Below are 13,442 nucleotides of genomic sequence, written 5' to 3'. Positions count from 1 at the left end.
TTGGCGTCTATTTGACAAATTTTGAAAATTTTTATAACGACGGAAACATGAGTATCTAGGTCGGAGTAAGAGTGCAAATAAACCGGATATGAAAGACGTGAGGAGAGAATGCGGATTAGGGGAGGAGATTGTAAATCTTTCGTTCAAAGTTTCTAACGAATATTTTCTCTTACACCGTTTTTCTTAACATTACGAATATATTTTTAAATGCGTATAAATTTTTTGTCAAACATCGTTCGTATCTTATTATACGAGATGCAAATAAAAATACGCGTCCGCTTTTTCGTCGATTAATTATCAGACTCATATTTTTCTCGTTAATCATTTTAGACTCATTCGTATCATAACATTTGCTATCGTTCCAATTTTTCAGGGCGTACGAGAAGATATAAAAATAATATTATCTCATGTATATGTAACAAGTGCAAACAATCGAGGATACGGGTTCTGAATCTTTTGTTTGTCGCGAATGAATTGCAAGCAATATAGTATTTTTAGGAAAATAATGTTGACATCTAACCGAAATAAAAACTTTTCCTGTGCGTCGTCGATATTTCTGTCGATATTTTTCATTAGACGTGTTTAAAAGATAGATACAAATTGATGTCACACGAACTTTACTGCAACAAGAAAATATCAATTAAATTTTATTGAAACTTGAAATTGCTAACATAAAACATTCAATGTTAAAAATTAAAAAATTATACAATAAGAAATAATCTCGGCTGCAAATTTCCAAATTTATCGAAAATGAAATGTAAATGAAAGAAACAACAATTTACTTACGATACGCTCTGTAAATTCTAGGTGAAAAAAATTTTTGATGAGTTGACCGTGCATAAAGATAGTCGCAGAAAGTCGGATTTGCAGTTTTAAAATTCTCCAAACAATTTCTCGTAATCTAATTTTCTTTACTGCGCATCTAGCAAAATACATTTTGAAAACTTTTGTATGGAAAACTGGAACAAATTCGTTCCAAAAAAGTTTTATTTCGATAATCTGCTCATCTATGTCGTGCGTATTTTTGCTCGAAATGCAGACATACACAGCATGGAGTAGCTGCTTCGGGCGAGATTTTACGTACAATTGCAACATTTGTGTAACGGACGCGAATATTATATAATTTAGCAAGTGACTTTGATCACACAAATACAAATGAACACGATTTTGGGCTATCCGGATTTCTGCCGTCAGACAGAACGGAGCCGTTTGTCTTGTCGCCTCCGGGAAACTACTGACCATTGTGAATCTTTTCGTTGAACCATGACATTTCGACTTCCAGTATATTTCACCATTTATTTCCAACCTTCTCTTTTCGAGAAGCGGAAATCTATTCGGGCGTGTCAAAGTATAAGCTTTCCTTCCGGGATATTTCCCGTAATATGTTCCGGAAAGTAAATGGAAATTAAAATGGAAACTATTGATTTTTATGCGGTCGTTTATTTCTCGGGTTTGCATGTAATTTAAAAATATTATTTGAGCAAAATAACGCAAAATAACACAAAATTATAATGATATAAAGCAGACATTATATGAATAAATAGATTTTAATTAAACTGTGAGTAGTAGAAGGCAGCAAAAAATATATAAAGTTTTCACGTTCATTGCATTTTCATACATTTATTTGATATAATATAAACTTTTATTTTTATAAATTTACAAAAGAATGCTATAATAAAAGATATTTAACTCTTCCTTTTTTAAACGTTAACTATTTTTATTTTTTTTTATTCTAAGAAACTATGACCACATTTTTCCGTCGGTAACTTAAAAGAGGTAAATAATGTGAAAATATTTTTCCAGATTTATATACAGCAATCTTTATAATAACAATATAAATTATAATTATTATCTTTAATAATAATTAATTTAAGATGTATAAAATATTTCATTAATTAATTTAAGATGTCAAATGCATCTCGTTCAAAGGTAGAAGTTCTTCAAAGATTGCTTGCAATTTCATGGCGGAAATACCAGTCAGCCAATGATCATAATTGTTACGACCATGTAATTAACGGAATTACGTACATAACTGCGGTGCTTTTCTTGTGCACTAGACTTCGATGCACGTGGTACGCGGAAAATGACAAAAGGTCAAAGCATAATTACGTGAAGAAACACAGGGTATATGTTCTTCAAATAGATTTTGCTAAATATACAATGAATAATCAACTATTATATTACGCAAAGTATTTAATTGCATCTATTTTTAATAGAAAGTATATTATTCCGATATAAAAATAACGAAATACAATTAATTATTATTTTATAATTAAACGGTAAGAAGGGTTAAAAATTTTTAATACAAGTAATCTTGTTAATTATTATTTGCAAGGTTGAAATACATATTTGGGATTTTTTTAACTTAAAAAGCTTTTAACTACTAATAATATTTAGTATTACCATTGTTTAACATGTTTGATTTAATGTAACGTTTTATTTAATATACGAGACAAATTGAAGATAAGAAATAACTGCAGCATTATTATAAATATCGCGTTTAATCATGAGCATCAAATTATACGCTCATAATTATACACCCCGGTCAAGGATAATTTCACGTGTAACCATGAAATACTTGTTGGTATTATATATGATATTATCGTCGTGACGTAGCATCGCAAATTTTTTTTTACACATATCCAACCGCATAAATTTTTTTTACACATATCCAAGCGCATAAATTTTTTTTATTTTTTACCTCCTAAGCCCATTTTTTCTGTCAAAATGTCTCGACTCTCTCTCTCTCTCTCTCTCTCTTCGCTATTTCTTTTTTCTGTTTTTGGTCATTTGATCAAATGATGTTAGACACCGCGACCTACATACAAGTGTGCAACATAAATATTAACAGAATACCGCGCGAGTTAAGACCACATTTTGTGCTCGACGTTTGCTCAAGCTGCACTCTGTGCCGACAATCCTAGAAGTTCTAATTGACACTCGACCTGGGCCGATATTTAAGGACCGCAAGTCCGCAAAACTCTGGACTTATTACTGTCGTGCGCAGTACGTCTATCAGAAATTTTCTAGACATCTTAGTGCTTGTTTCCGTGCGTGGATGAAAAGTTTTCGTCCAAGTTTTTCTCGGCAAACTTGATTTTTCATAAGCGAGGAGATGCGCAAATAAGTGAGATGGTGGTTTAACAAGAGATATGATATTTGAGAGTCGAGGAAAAATGATATCAAATCTCTCTTTGCATTTAAAGTTATATATACCGTCCTCTTAAAAATAATAAATCGTAAAAAATTTATTTACATATATCAAAATAATATTACTAAAAAAAAATATTAGTTTGACATTTTTCAGAATTATTATTATTATTTATTTTTTTTTTAATTCGAGAAAGAGAAAACTAAACCTTTTCTTACTTATATTAAAACTTATTGTATAAAATAAAATTAAATGATTTTATTTTATATTTCCGGCATTTATTCCGAAGTTTAACTGTATCTTCAATTATGAAATAACCGTCCTCTCGCAATCTTGGTTCAGGAAGCTCGATCGACGTTTCCCTCGGGGTATACCTATCTATGATGGATTCCGTTTCCGCTGCACCAATGTTGCTGGTGCATACCGGCGACCTTTACTTATATGAACTTTGACCGAGCAAATCGCAATATATTCGATCACATATGAAGTTTTGTTTGTTAGTTCCCAAATATATCGCCCCTCTCTCTCGCAGAGATCCGCGTGCGCCAATCTGTAAATTCTGCCATCGCTGCAATCGCAAATGTATGAATATAGCTTAAGAGGGTCATCTGCACGTGGCTCGAGCAATATAATGAAGTCCAACTCGGATTTTGATGAGATCCGAATTTATAATAAACTGAGAATCTACAAACTTTCGAAATAATAAATTTTAGTCATGTACGCTAAACATATTTAAAATTAATGTATACAAAATATAAAAAATTTTAATTTTAATATTTTTTATATTAGTACAAAAATTTTATCATTTTGTTTGCTTAATTGCTTCCTCGCACAATAATTTTATAATAAATATAGGCATACACAAAGGGAAGGAAAAGATAATAATTAATGTGTAAAGAACAAGAGTTGCTTCCAATTAATCGCAATATGTCATATGTACACATGTGTAATTTATGTATACATCTTACAATGCTGTTTTAAACGCTTATCTGTGTAATACGAATTGTAATCGTTTGTGTGTAATAACTGGTAGACGTGATGAATGAATGCGTCGTAGGCGGTAATCGTACGGAGTTATCGGTTAATATCATTTTTTGAATATGTAGAAATATACAGGAACTACGATTTGCACGAAATATTCAGTGTAGGCGGATTCGCCGAAATTTTGAATTAAGCACAATCCAATAAAAATTCAGGCAACTCTATTCCTCTCATCGAGACATGGTCATACAGAGAATCGTGAATGTTTTATTGCGGATATCTCGGTATTCACGGTATGAATGCCTGCACGTTTAAATATATAGGATTGAAATCCGGTGAAAAACTAGACGATTTGAATATCTCTCTGTCCAACGATCTCCGAAATATATAATTGAAAATTGGAAAATGCAAACGCGCGAATATGCATTTGTTATTTACATTCTAAACGTAGATTAATTAAAAGTTTTTTTTTTTTTTTTTTTTTTTTCGTTTCTGGCATTTCGATTTAAATCTTGTTCAAGTATTTCCCGCAACGTCAAATTTACTTCATATTTCTCGTAATTAATGGTCACATTTTTTTAATGCCCAGATATTAATATTTATCTCATATATATGCGGATAATAATTTAATCCTAAATCCTACAGAAGGCAAATGTAGTTGGAATTTAATTATTTCGAGAAAAGAAATACGTTGAAAGAAATGCTTTAAAAAATGAGGAAAATTTGATATACTAGCAAACAAATATTTGTATAATTAAATGTTTATAAAACACTAATTAAACGTGACTCAATTTAATTATTATACATTTTGCCTATTTATTTACTAAAAATATTTTAAAAATAGTTTGTTTGATGTGTGAAAATTTTAAAAATTAATTATACATTAATATAGTAATTTATTCTTAAAAGTGAAGATATACATATAATAATGCTATTCCCCAATGGAAACACACGCGTGCGAGTTGAAGAATACTATACGTTCAGAATAATTTTCCATATCAATGACCCTTATCGCTCCGGAGCAGTTCGCAAACAGTTCGACTGACCCGAGTCGAATCTTCCTCGTTCCTCGTCGTGGTCTTCGGACGAGTCGCAAACTTTGTTACGTTCTTTTATCGGTGAGACGCAGCTGCGAAATATGAAAATAATGTTACCATCTCGACGTGTATATACAAACGAAGTTTGCCGGCAAGTGCACAGTATCGCTAGTTCATATTTCGAACATCAAATGCAGAAAAATATAGATAGATTTTTATTATTTTAGAAATATTTTAAATTTTTACTAAAAACGGTATTTTTTTATATGACTATCTTTTTTTTCTAATATTCCATTAATCGCATCGATACGAGATATGTAAAATAAATACAAATTAATAATTACAAATTGTAAAAAGCATAAGGTATACGTAAGAAAGATTTTTATATAATAATTATAGTTGGTATAATTGTAATTTCTACCAGTAAATATTTCATTATACGAATAAGAGACCGTAAAGAATATCAAAGATAAGAATAAGATATTTGTCACGAAACTTTTCTGTGAAATAATTTGCATATCTTATTTCTAGAAATATTTATTTCATTTTTGTGAAAACTCTCTATCCCTTTTTCTGTGATAAGCAGACTTTAGGAAAAAACATTCTACATAATTTATTTTTGTACACAATTTACTTTTCAATATTTATTTAATATGCGAAGGATATATAATACAGAAAAGAAAGAAATTCTTTACTAAAACTGTCAATATTATTGACAGTTTGTACCCATTTGATACGACATAAGAAAACGCGTCATTCTCGAACCACGAAGCTTGTAGCCTGTGGGCCTTCCAGCTGTTATCTAAATTTATTTATCTGTCAAATGCGTTTCTCGTAACTGTCGTAAGATCCACGGGACAGAGCGGGACAATGCCGGAGCCGGTGATATGCCTGCGTCCTGCATCGCGCATGCGACTGCAGTCGCACGGGACGCCCGGATCCTCAGTGCGCTCGTCACTCGCGACGCGTCCGGGACGATTCTGTCTCGCTCCTCTCGATCGTCCCTGGGGACTTCCCCGGCTCTGTCTTTCTTTCTTCCTCGTTTTCTCTTCTTCCTTCTTCCTCTTTCTCGTCGACGCGTCGCACGACGTGACGAGCGAGCGTGATTTTCAAATTTGCCGATGCGAATTTCTCGCGAGTGCAGCGATACGTGTTCTGAATTTTCGTGGGGGGGGAGGGGAGGAGGGAAAATTTTAAAATCGCACCGGAAAAGGTAGAAGAGCCTCCGAGGGGAAAAAAAAGTTTCACGACAAGCGGATAATATGGAAAAGAAATGGGCGGAAGTAAGCGATCGCGAGATCGACCGGTCTCGCAGATTCAATCGAGAGAAACCGCGCGAGAAATTTAATACAATAAATGTCAGTGGTACAAGTGTTATTTAATCGTACGATTACGTCGAGTGATTCCGCAGTTTACTACAGGATGTAATAAGCAAATGCTGGAAGATACGGTGAACATTTTGAAACTAACAATAAGTGTGAGTAAAAATAGCAAAAATGTACGGGACGTGTCTGACTATATTGTGTCCGTCGACTACTTGCTATTGGCCTTGGTCTTTTCTAAAATTGTTTCTACGTAGAATTTAAAGTTCGGCAGCATTTCAAAGAAAACTTGAAACTAAACTTTTTATTTAATCTAAATATAATTTTTTATCAGTATTAACATATGCCAAAGACGTTACAGATTTTTGCAGTAAATTTTTTTTGCGTAAATATAATTCTAGATTTATTAATTATTAAATTTTCTCTTTATTTAACAATTCTCAAATTCTGTAGCATACTTTATATATAAGAATTATATAAATTATATAAAAAATTTAGTATTTTTGTGAAAACATTTATTACTTTTATACACTAACATTCTCAGTTATGTTCTCTAAATGAAAATAATGAAATTAAATATTGCGTTAAACTGTTAATCTTTTTTGTTATATTAAAGATATACAGGAAAAGAATTTGAATCTATATCGCGTGTTTCCATGCTTCGCTCGTCAAAGTCTCTCTCTTTCTTGTACGTAAAAGGATTACTTTATACTCCTACACTTTCTGAATTTATCTCCTTGAAAACTCAAACGTGGTCTTATTGCGGTGACTGCAAGCTACTTGAAAATGGAGATAACTCCTGTTCTGGAAATACGATGAAATGTTTCGCGAATATCTCGGTTTTTAGCAATGTTAGAAATAACCGCTGTTAAAAGCAGCTGGACATAAGCTTCTCGAAAAATTGTTAAACATTGTAGCTACATGTACACAAATATCATCAACATTCTTTAATTTGTTTTATTTTATAAAAAATACACAGTTTTATTAAACGTATATGCGTTTATATATATAATATTATATATATAAAACTATAACAGAAATATTATATGTATATATAGATATATATATTTTTTTCTTTTTAATAAATGTTTTATTATAAAAACTTTTATTATTACATCCATTTTTTAAATTTTTATAAAAATAAATCCATACAAAACAAAAATTGTGATTATGTTCAATATCGAGATTTTGCGTCAATGTTTAAATTTACGTTTTATAACTGCGGAATAACTTTAACTCCGCAATTTTGCTAAATCGGAAAAATTAATGTCCAAAATCAGGTTGTTTTCATTTTTCTACCGCTTATAAACATATATTCTTACAAAATATGAGAGCCTGAGTTTATCGCGCCAGATAGAAAGTAATTGGAGATAGACGAAATTGCTATCATAAAATAACACGATGACATACCGGTATCCTGAATTTCTTTCGTCATTTTTTGTTATCTTTCTTAGACTTATAATCTTTTGCAATTTATGCAAGTCACGAAAAGTTACGTATAATTTTGTTGCAAATGGTAAAAAGTGCAACAAAAATATTAAAGTGTAACACACACATACAAAATAGCCTTAAATAGTTCTGTTTTTTGTGATAAAATTTATTTGAAGTAAAAAATTTTTAATGATATGATAATCAAATTATCTCATATCATTCAACTCTTATAAATTGAAAAATGTACGAAAAATTCAATTATTCAATACAGTTTTTTTTTACCAAACAAGAATTTGATTCAAAATGAAGAACTGAAAATATACTGCGTTTTACGCCAAACTTTTGAAGATCGCGTTGCCTGATAAATTCAGAACATACCTAAAGTTTAATCCCAAACTTTATATAAAACATCTTATACTGCATCGCGGAACGGAGAATTGATGTTTGAGACTCGCATACTCTTTTTTCAAATTTATTTCCTATTTTTCATTTCATAAAATTGCTTGTTTTATTAAAAGTCGGTATAAAAGTTTTGTGTATAAGTCTGGCTATTTAGAAGAAAGAATCTTTACATTAAAAATAATAATTGTTTTTTAACTAGTACAAAAAAAAAAATAGAAAGAATCTTATGAAAACGCGAATATCAGAAATGATTAATGAGCGCGAGTGTAGGCGTAATTTCTTTCCATTCGTTATTTGAAAATCTCGTCTATTTCGTACGATCTCATTTATATCGAATGACGAATTAGAGCAGTCATCGTGAATATCGATGAACCTTAAAATAAAGACCGTTAATTGCCGTGATTTACCGGAAGAAATTCGAGCGAAAAAGAAAAAGATCGTCCTTCGAAAGTGCAATCTCGAGTAAACTCGAAAGGGTTTATGATATTGAACGACAAATATGTCGTATATATTTATAATTGCCTATCGATGATCACATAGATTAATTTGATTATTCATAAGCTACATTGACGTGTCGATTTAATTAGGCAGCGAATTAGACGGCTGAAAAATTTTGCGCAAGTTTCATTGTTATTTTGTCATTATCTCGTGTCAAATGAACAATTATCAACATATAATGAATAATCTCCATTTACAACTTTATTGAATAGAGATTAATCAGGAGATATGTTCTCTATTGTTCAAAGATAAAAATGGAATTTATTTATCACAGTTATTGAAGCTTTTCAATAGTTACGAGCGATATCGATTCATATCGTTATTGGAAAGTTGATGTAAATCAGAGATTTGATAACGGCCATATTTATTACAATCTAGTGTGAAGGATTAAAATCAAATTTGCAGCTCTTCGCCGCAACTTGGGCCAAATAGACTTTTCCCAGGCTGATAATTTGCATATATTGATCAGTAACCATTTGCACGCATAATGACAACATGTTTAAATTTCGAGTAATGCTGATTTTTTTATCCCTAATAATTACTTTCGTTATCGATCGTCAATATAATCCTTAATTGCTAACGTCGAGTTTTTTTGTGAGCTCGAACCGCTTCTGTGTTTTTGTTTGCGACGTTTTTAATATGCTTCTCATTTGCATATTATACTATGAAAAGTAAAAGACATTGTTGCAAATATATTTATAGAAAAGTATTATATATTTAATTTATACATGTATTTAATTAAATTAAATTTATAAATGTATATTTATCTGTATATTTATAAATGTACGTTTAATTTAATGAAATTTTAAAAAATCTTTATAATTTCGCGAAAGATAGTAAGATGTGTTTACATTTCATTAATTTCAGAATTAATTTTTAATAAAAACATTTAAATTAAAAATTTGCGATATACATAATACATAAATTCGAAATATTAAAGTAAAAAATATTTTTTACGATTTATAAATTATGTATTATTTGCAAATTTTAAATTTAATAAAAATTTGAATCTTTTTATAATATATTTAATAATATATTTTTATTCATATATTTTATCAAATCTATTTAAAATACACAAAAGCTTTTTATATACAATTTTATCATGTAAAAACAATTGTATATTATTTCGCACAGCTTTCTGTTGAAAAGTAAAATCTACTATTACGATGCCTCGTATATTCGACAAATTTAGAAACCGATATTACTACGTTGGCCCAGCTTTATGAGAAGTTCGTTTCGCCAGCTTGCTTCTCTATTCATTCCGATCCCAGAGTTACATCTTCTATATGATAATCAGAGGTCTGTCAATGGCCCTTTGAAGCCCACGCCTTTATCGCCCCGCGTTTTCCGTTTCGCGAAAACATCGTGTCTGTTAATCTCCGGTGGAGCTGCCATCCGCGCTCGCGTGCCATCAACGTTGCTTTATTCGTTTCTTATACTTACTGACAAAATTGTCGACGGGGAGGGTGCGACGTTTACGACGGGCGAGTGCTTTCAGAAGATTACGAGTTTCGCGATACGGCGGACAGTTTCTTTCACTCTTATTGCGCTTCTTTACTATGCAACGAGAAAAAACGCGGATTTTACATATACATGTTCGTCGCGAAATATGTTGCAACGTTCCGTGAGTAACGCATTTTCGTTTTTCTACGAATTTTTTATTTTCTGGATGAAAATATATACAGAGGCACATTTCAAGTTAAATATACGGTTATTAAACAAATGGCTTTTCAAAAAATTGAAAAAAATGTTAATGGCAAACTTTCTCTTTTCGTTTAATTCTATAAGTTTCTATAAGTATGTATTTCGAGTGAAATATTTCGCAAATTGTTTGTATGATATTGCAGTTATTATTAGTCTTTTACAAGAATTTAAATTTGGTCTTTTTTACTACATGTTGAAACAAAGATTTAATTATATAGATAATTAATATCCAATAGGAGATTCGAAATACTTAGGATACATTAACACAGTATAAATATTTAGTTAATTTTGTGCTTGTACTTTATTTTACCAAAAATTTATGTATACTTAATTCGAAACTTTATTAATAAAATAACTCATGCTAAGCATTTTAAAACAGCAAATAACTGAATTGAAGAATTTTTATTCAAATTTTTATTTAGAAGATACTCGATTCAGCGCATCTTCGATTCTGTTTGACTTTGCAGATATATATTCTATAATTTTTAGGTCACAAAAACGCAGCTCGATGAAACTGCAACTGCTCGCGCGCATTTTAATAGCGAGAAAGAAAAAAAACTGCGATCGAACACTTTCTCGGGTTATTGTAATCCGTGTTATTACGATGTTATTTATATATGACAATGCAGCAATGCGGGATAATTTCCCGTTCGCGTATTCAGCGTGAATTATTGTCGTTTGACTAATGCACCTCTGTGAATATATCACGTCACAGAACAAATATTTTCCCACATTGCGCAATTTCCTACATTTGATAGACAGATGAAAGAGCATGTGCGTGCGAGGCGGAAGGGCTGGGACTGCGCATGCAGAGCAGGATCATGTTAGACGGAAATGGACATCGTGAGGGCGAGAAGCAAAGAGACGGTATTAAAATAGCCGGTGGAAATTAATTGAGGGTTTTATCTCTAAAATCAAATAATATAGTTGCACATTTTCAGAAAGTTGATTTTCTTTAATACTACACTTTTTCGTATGTACCTTAAAATCTGAAAACAAAGAATTCTGAAAGTTGCGAAAATTAGTTAAAATGTAAAATGTAAATGCAAAAGAGACTGTCGTTGCATTACGTAAATTCTAAATTATAAAAATGTATTTGCTCAGATTTAATGACTGTTGCTCACGTAAAAGTACGCGACTAATATTTGTCACCTTTCATCCTGCTTATAACTCAAGCTTCTTAGCAAAATTTTTCTCTCATAGCAGTTTTATATATTATATATTTTTTGGAGTCATTTTTGCAAACATTAACTTCTTTATTGACGTTCTTATCGTTTTTTTTTTTTTTTTTTTTTTTTTTTTGCGAAAATTATTAATAAATTATTAATAAATACTGTGAATTATTTTTGTTTTATTTCTTCAAATACATTTATATTTTATTCGATTCCTTTCACGGAAATATACATGGGAAATATTTCCGCCAGAAGACATTAGCAATTTCATAAATTATTTTAATATCATGATTCTTCTTTCTTGGCATGTTGGAGACGGAGTATTTTATTCAGAACGAAAGAAAAAGACAAAATGAAGGTATGCGCGTCCGCCGGCGGTTGCGGAGAAACTTTTCTTTGAATCTCGTCTCGGATGGCGACGAAGGACACGGGCGGACCGAAAGAAGCAATCGTATATTTCCATTTTATTTACCAAAAGAGGGAGGGGGGAAGTGCCACAGGGACAATCTATTTCCCTAGTATATTACGCGGTAAACATTTTAAAACGTCGCGTCGAGGAAAATTCTGTCGGAGACAAAAGATGGCATATTGCATATGTGTGTTGTGCGTAGGGATCTGAAGCGGTTCTGAAAAAAAATATGAACATGAAAAGCGCTGAATTATATCGCCTTCAAGGATGTAGTGTCCTAAATTTCCTGATGGTCGTATCTTTTAATGCTCCACACGACCAGTTGTTAAAAGGAACATAGTTGCGTGTAACTTCAACGTAATATAATTTAACCTACACGTATAAACAACAGAGATACAAGTAATAAAAGTATATATTTTAAGATGAGTGTACGTGTAAAAAAAGGAATTAATAAGATTAATATATTCTATATTTATATGTATAATGTATTTAAAGATATTAAATAAGTTAGGATATTTAATGCTGCATACTATTTTATAAAGAAAGAATAATTAAGCTATTCAACTATTAATATCTATGTATGTAATCAAATATAAATTTAAATATAATTAAATATAAATATTGTGCTTACAATTAGATTTTCTTATTTTTTATGAAACAAAAATAATGAAAAAGAAGATAATCGAAATGTAATATGTTATAATCAAATATATATTTTTAAAATCGATATAATGGTTATATTACTGAATCTCTGCTAAATCTCGTCTAAATTGTTTAAAGAAAAAAGTAGATTTTGCTTTGTTGATGCATCATTTTTATCGGTACAAAATAATGTTAAAAAACAATTGAAAAGCGATTAATATAATTAAATAAATATTCATTGACAATGATAGAGATAATGTAAGAAAATCAAATTGAGAGAGACAAATATAGAATGTAGTAAATATTGATTTACCATGGAAAAATATAATGAAAAATGGAACTATCATTGACAGAAATGCTTTTATTTATTATCAGTATTAATATTAATATCACAGTATGATGAACTCAGTACAACAAGCTTATTATAATGAAGGTTTTGGTTAATACGTTGCGAAAAAAATCATCGTAGTTTTTTTCAAAGACAAACGATATGATCCAAACAGTGGAAGTTGCAATAGATCATGGTGGATAATAATTAAAGTCGACAGTGATAAAAAGCGAAAAAAATATTAAATGCTGCGAGATATTAAACATTATGGACGACGAAGATCGATTGTTACGATCGGTATTTCTTTTAATTAGTGTTCTCGCTCTGTATATGTGTTACTAAAAGAAGAATGATGTTTGCATTTA

At 30.7% G+C, this 13,442-nt stretch overlaps 1 protein-coding gene across 10 annotated transcripts in view; it reads left to right on the top strand.

The window, feature by feature from the left end:
• The window catches only part of Oamb (Octopamine receptor in mushroom bodies), a 117,937-nt gene that overhangs the window by 76,871 nt on the left and 27,624 nt on the right, over window positions 1-13,442 (top strand). The window contains exon 1 of one of the 10 annotated variants that reach the window (XM_072903855.1): window positions 5,791-6,646. The exons of the other annotated variants lie outside the window; for them this stretch is intronic. The gene's annotated coding sequence lies outside the window, so the exon portion shown is untranslated. Of the gene's footprint in view, window positions 1-5,790; window positions 6,647-13,442 lie in introns of those variants that run through there. 10 annotated transcript variants of the gene reach the window in all.

Source organism: Anoplolepis gracilipes, chromosome 12 (assembly GCF_047496725.1).
Source record: "Anoplolepis gracilipes chromosome 12, ASM4749672v1, whole genome shotgun sequence".
Lineage (NCBI taxonomy): Eukaryota > Metazoa > Arthropoda > Insecta > Hymenoptera > Formicidae > Anoplolepis > Anoplolepis gracilipes.
This window is presented reverse-complemented; position numbering and strand designations above follow the sequence as displayed.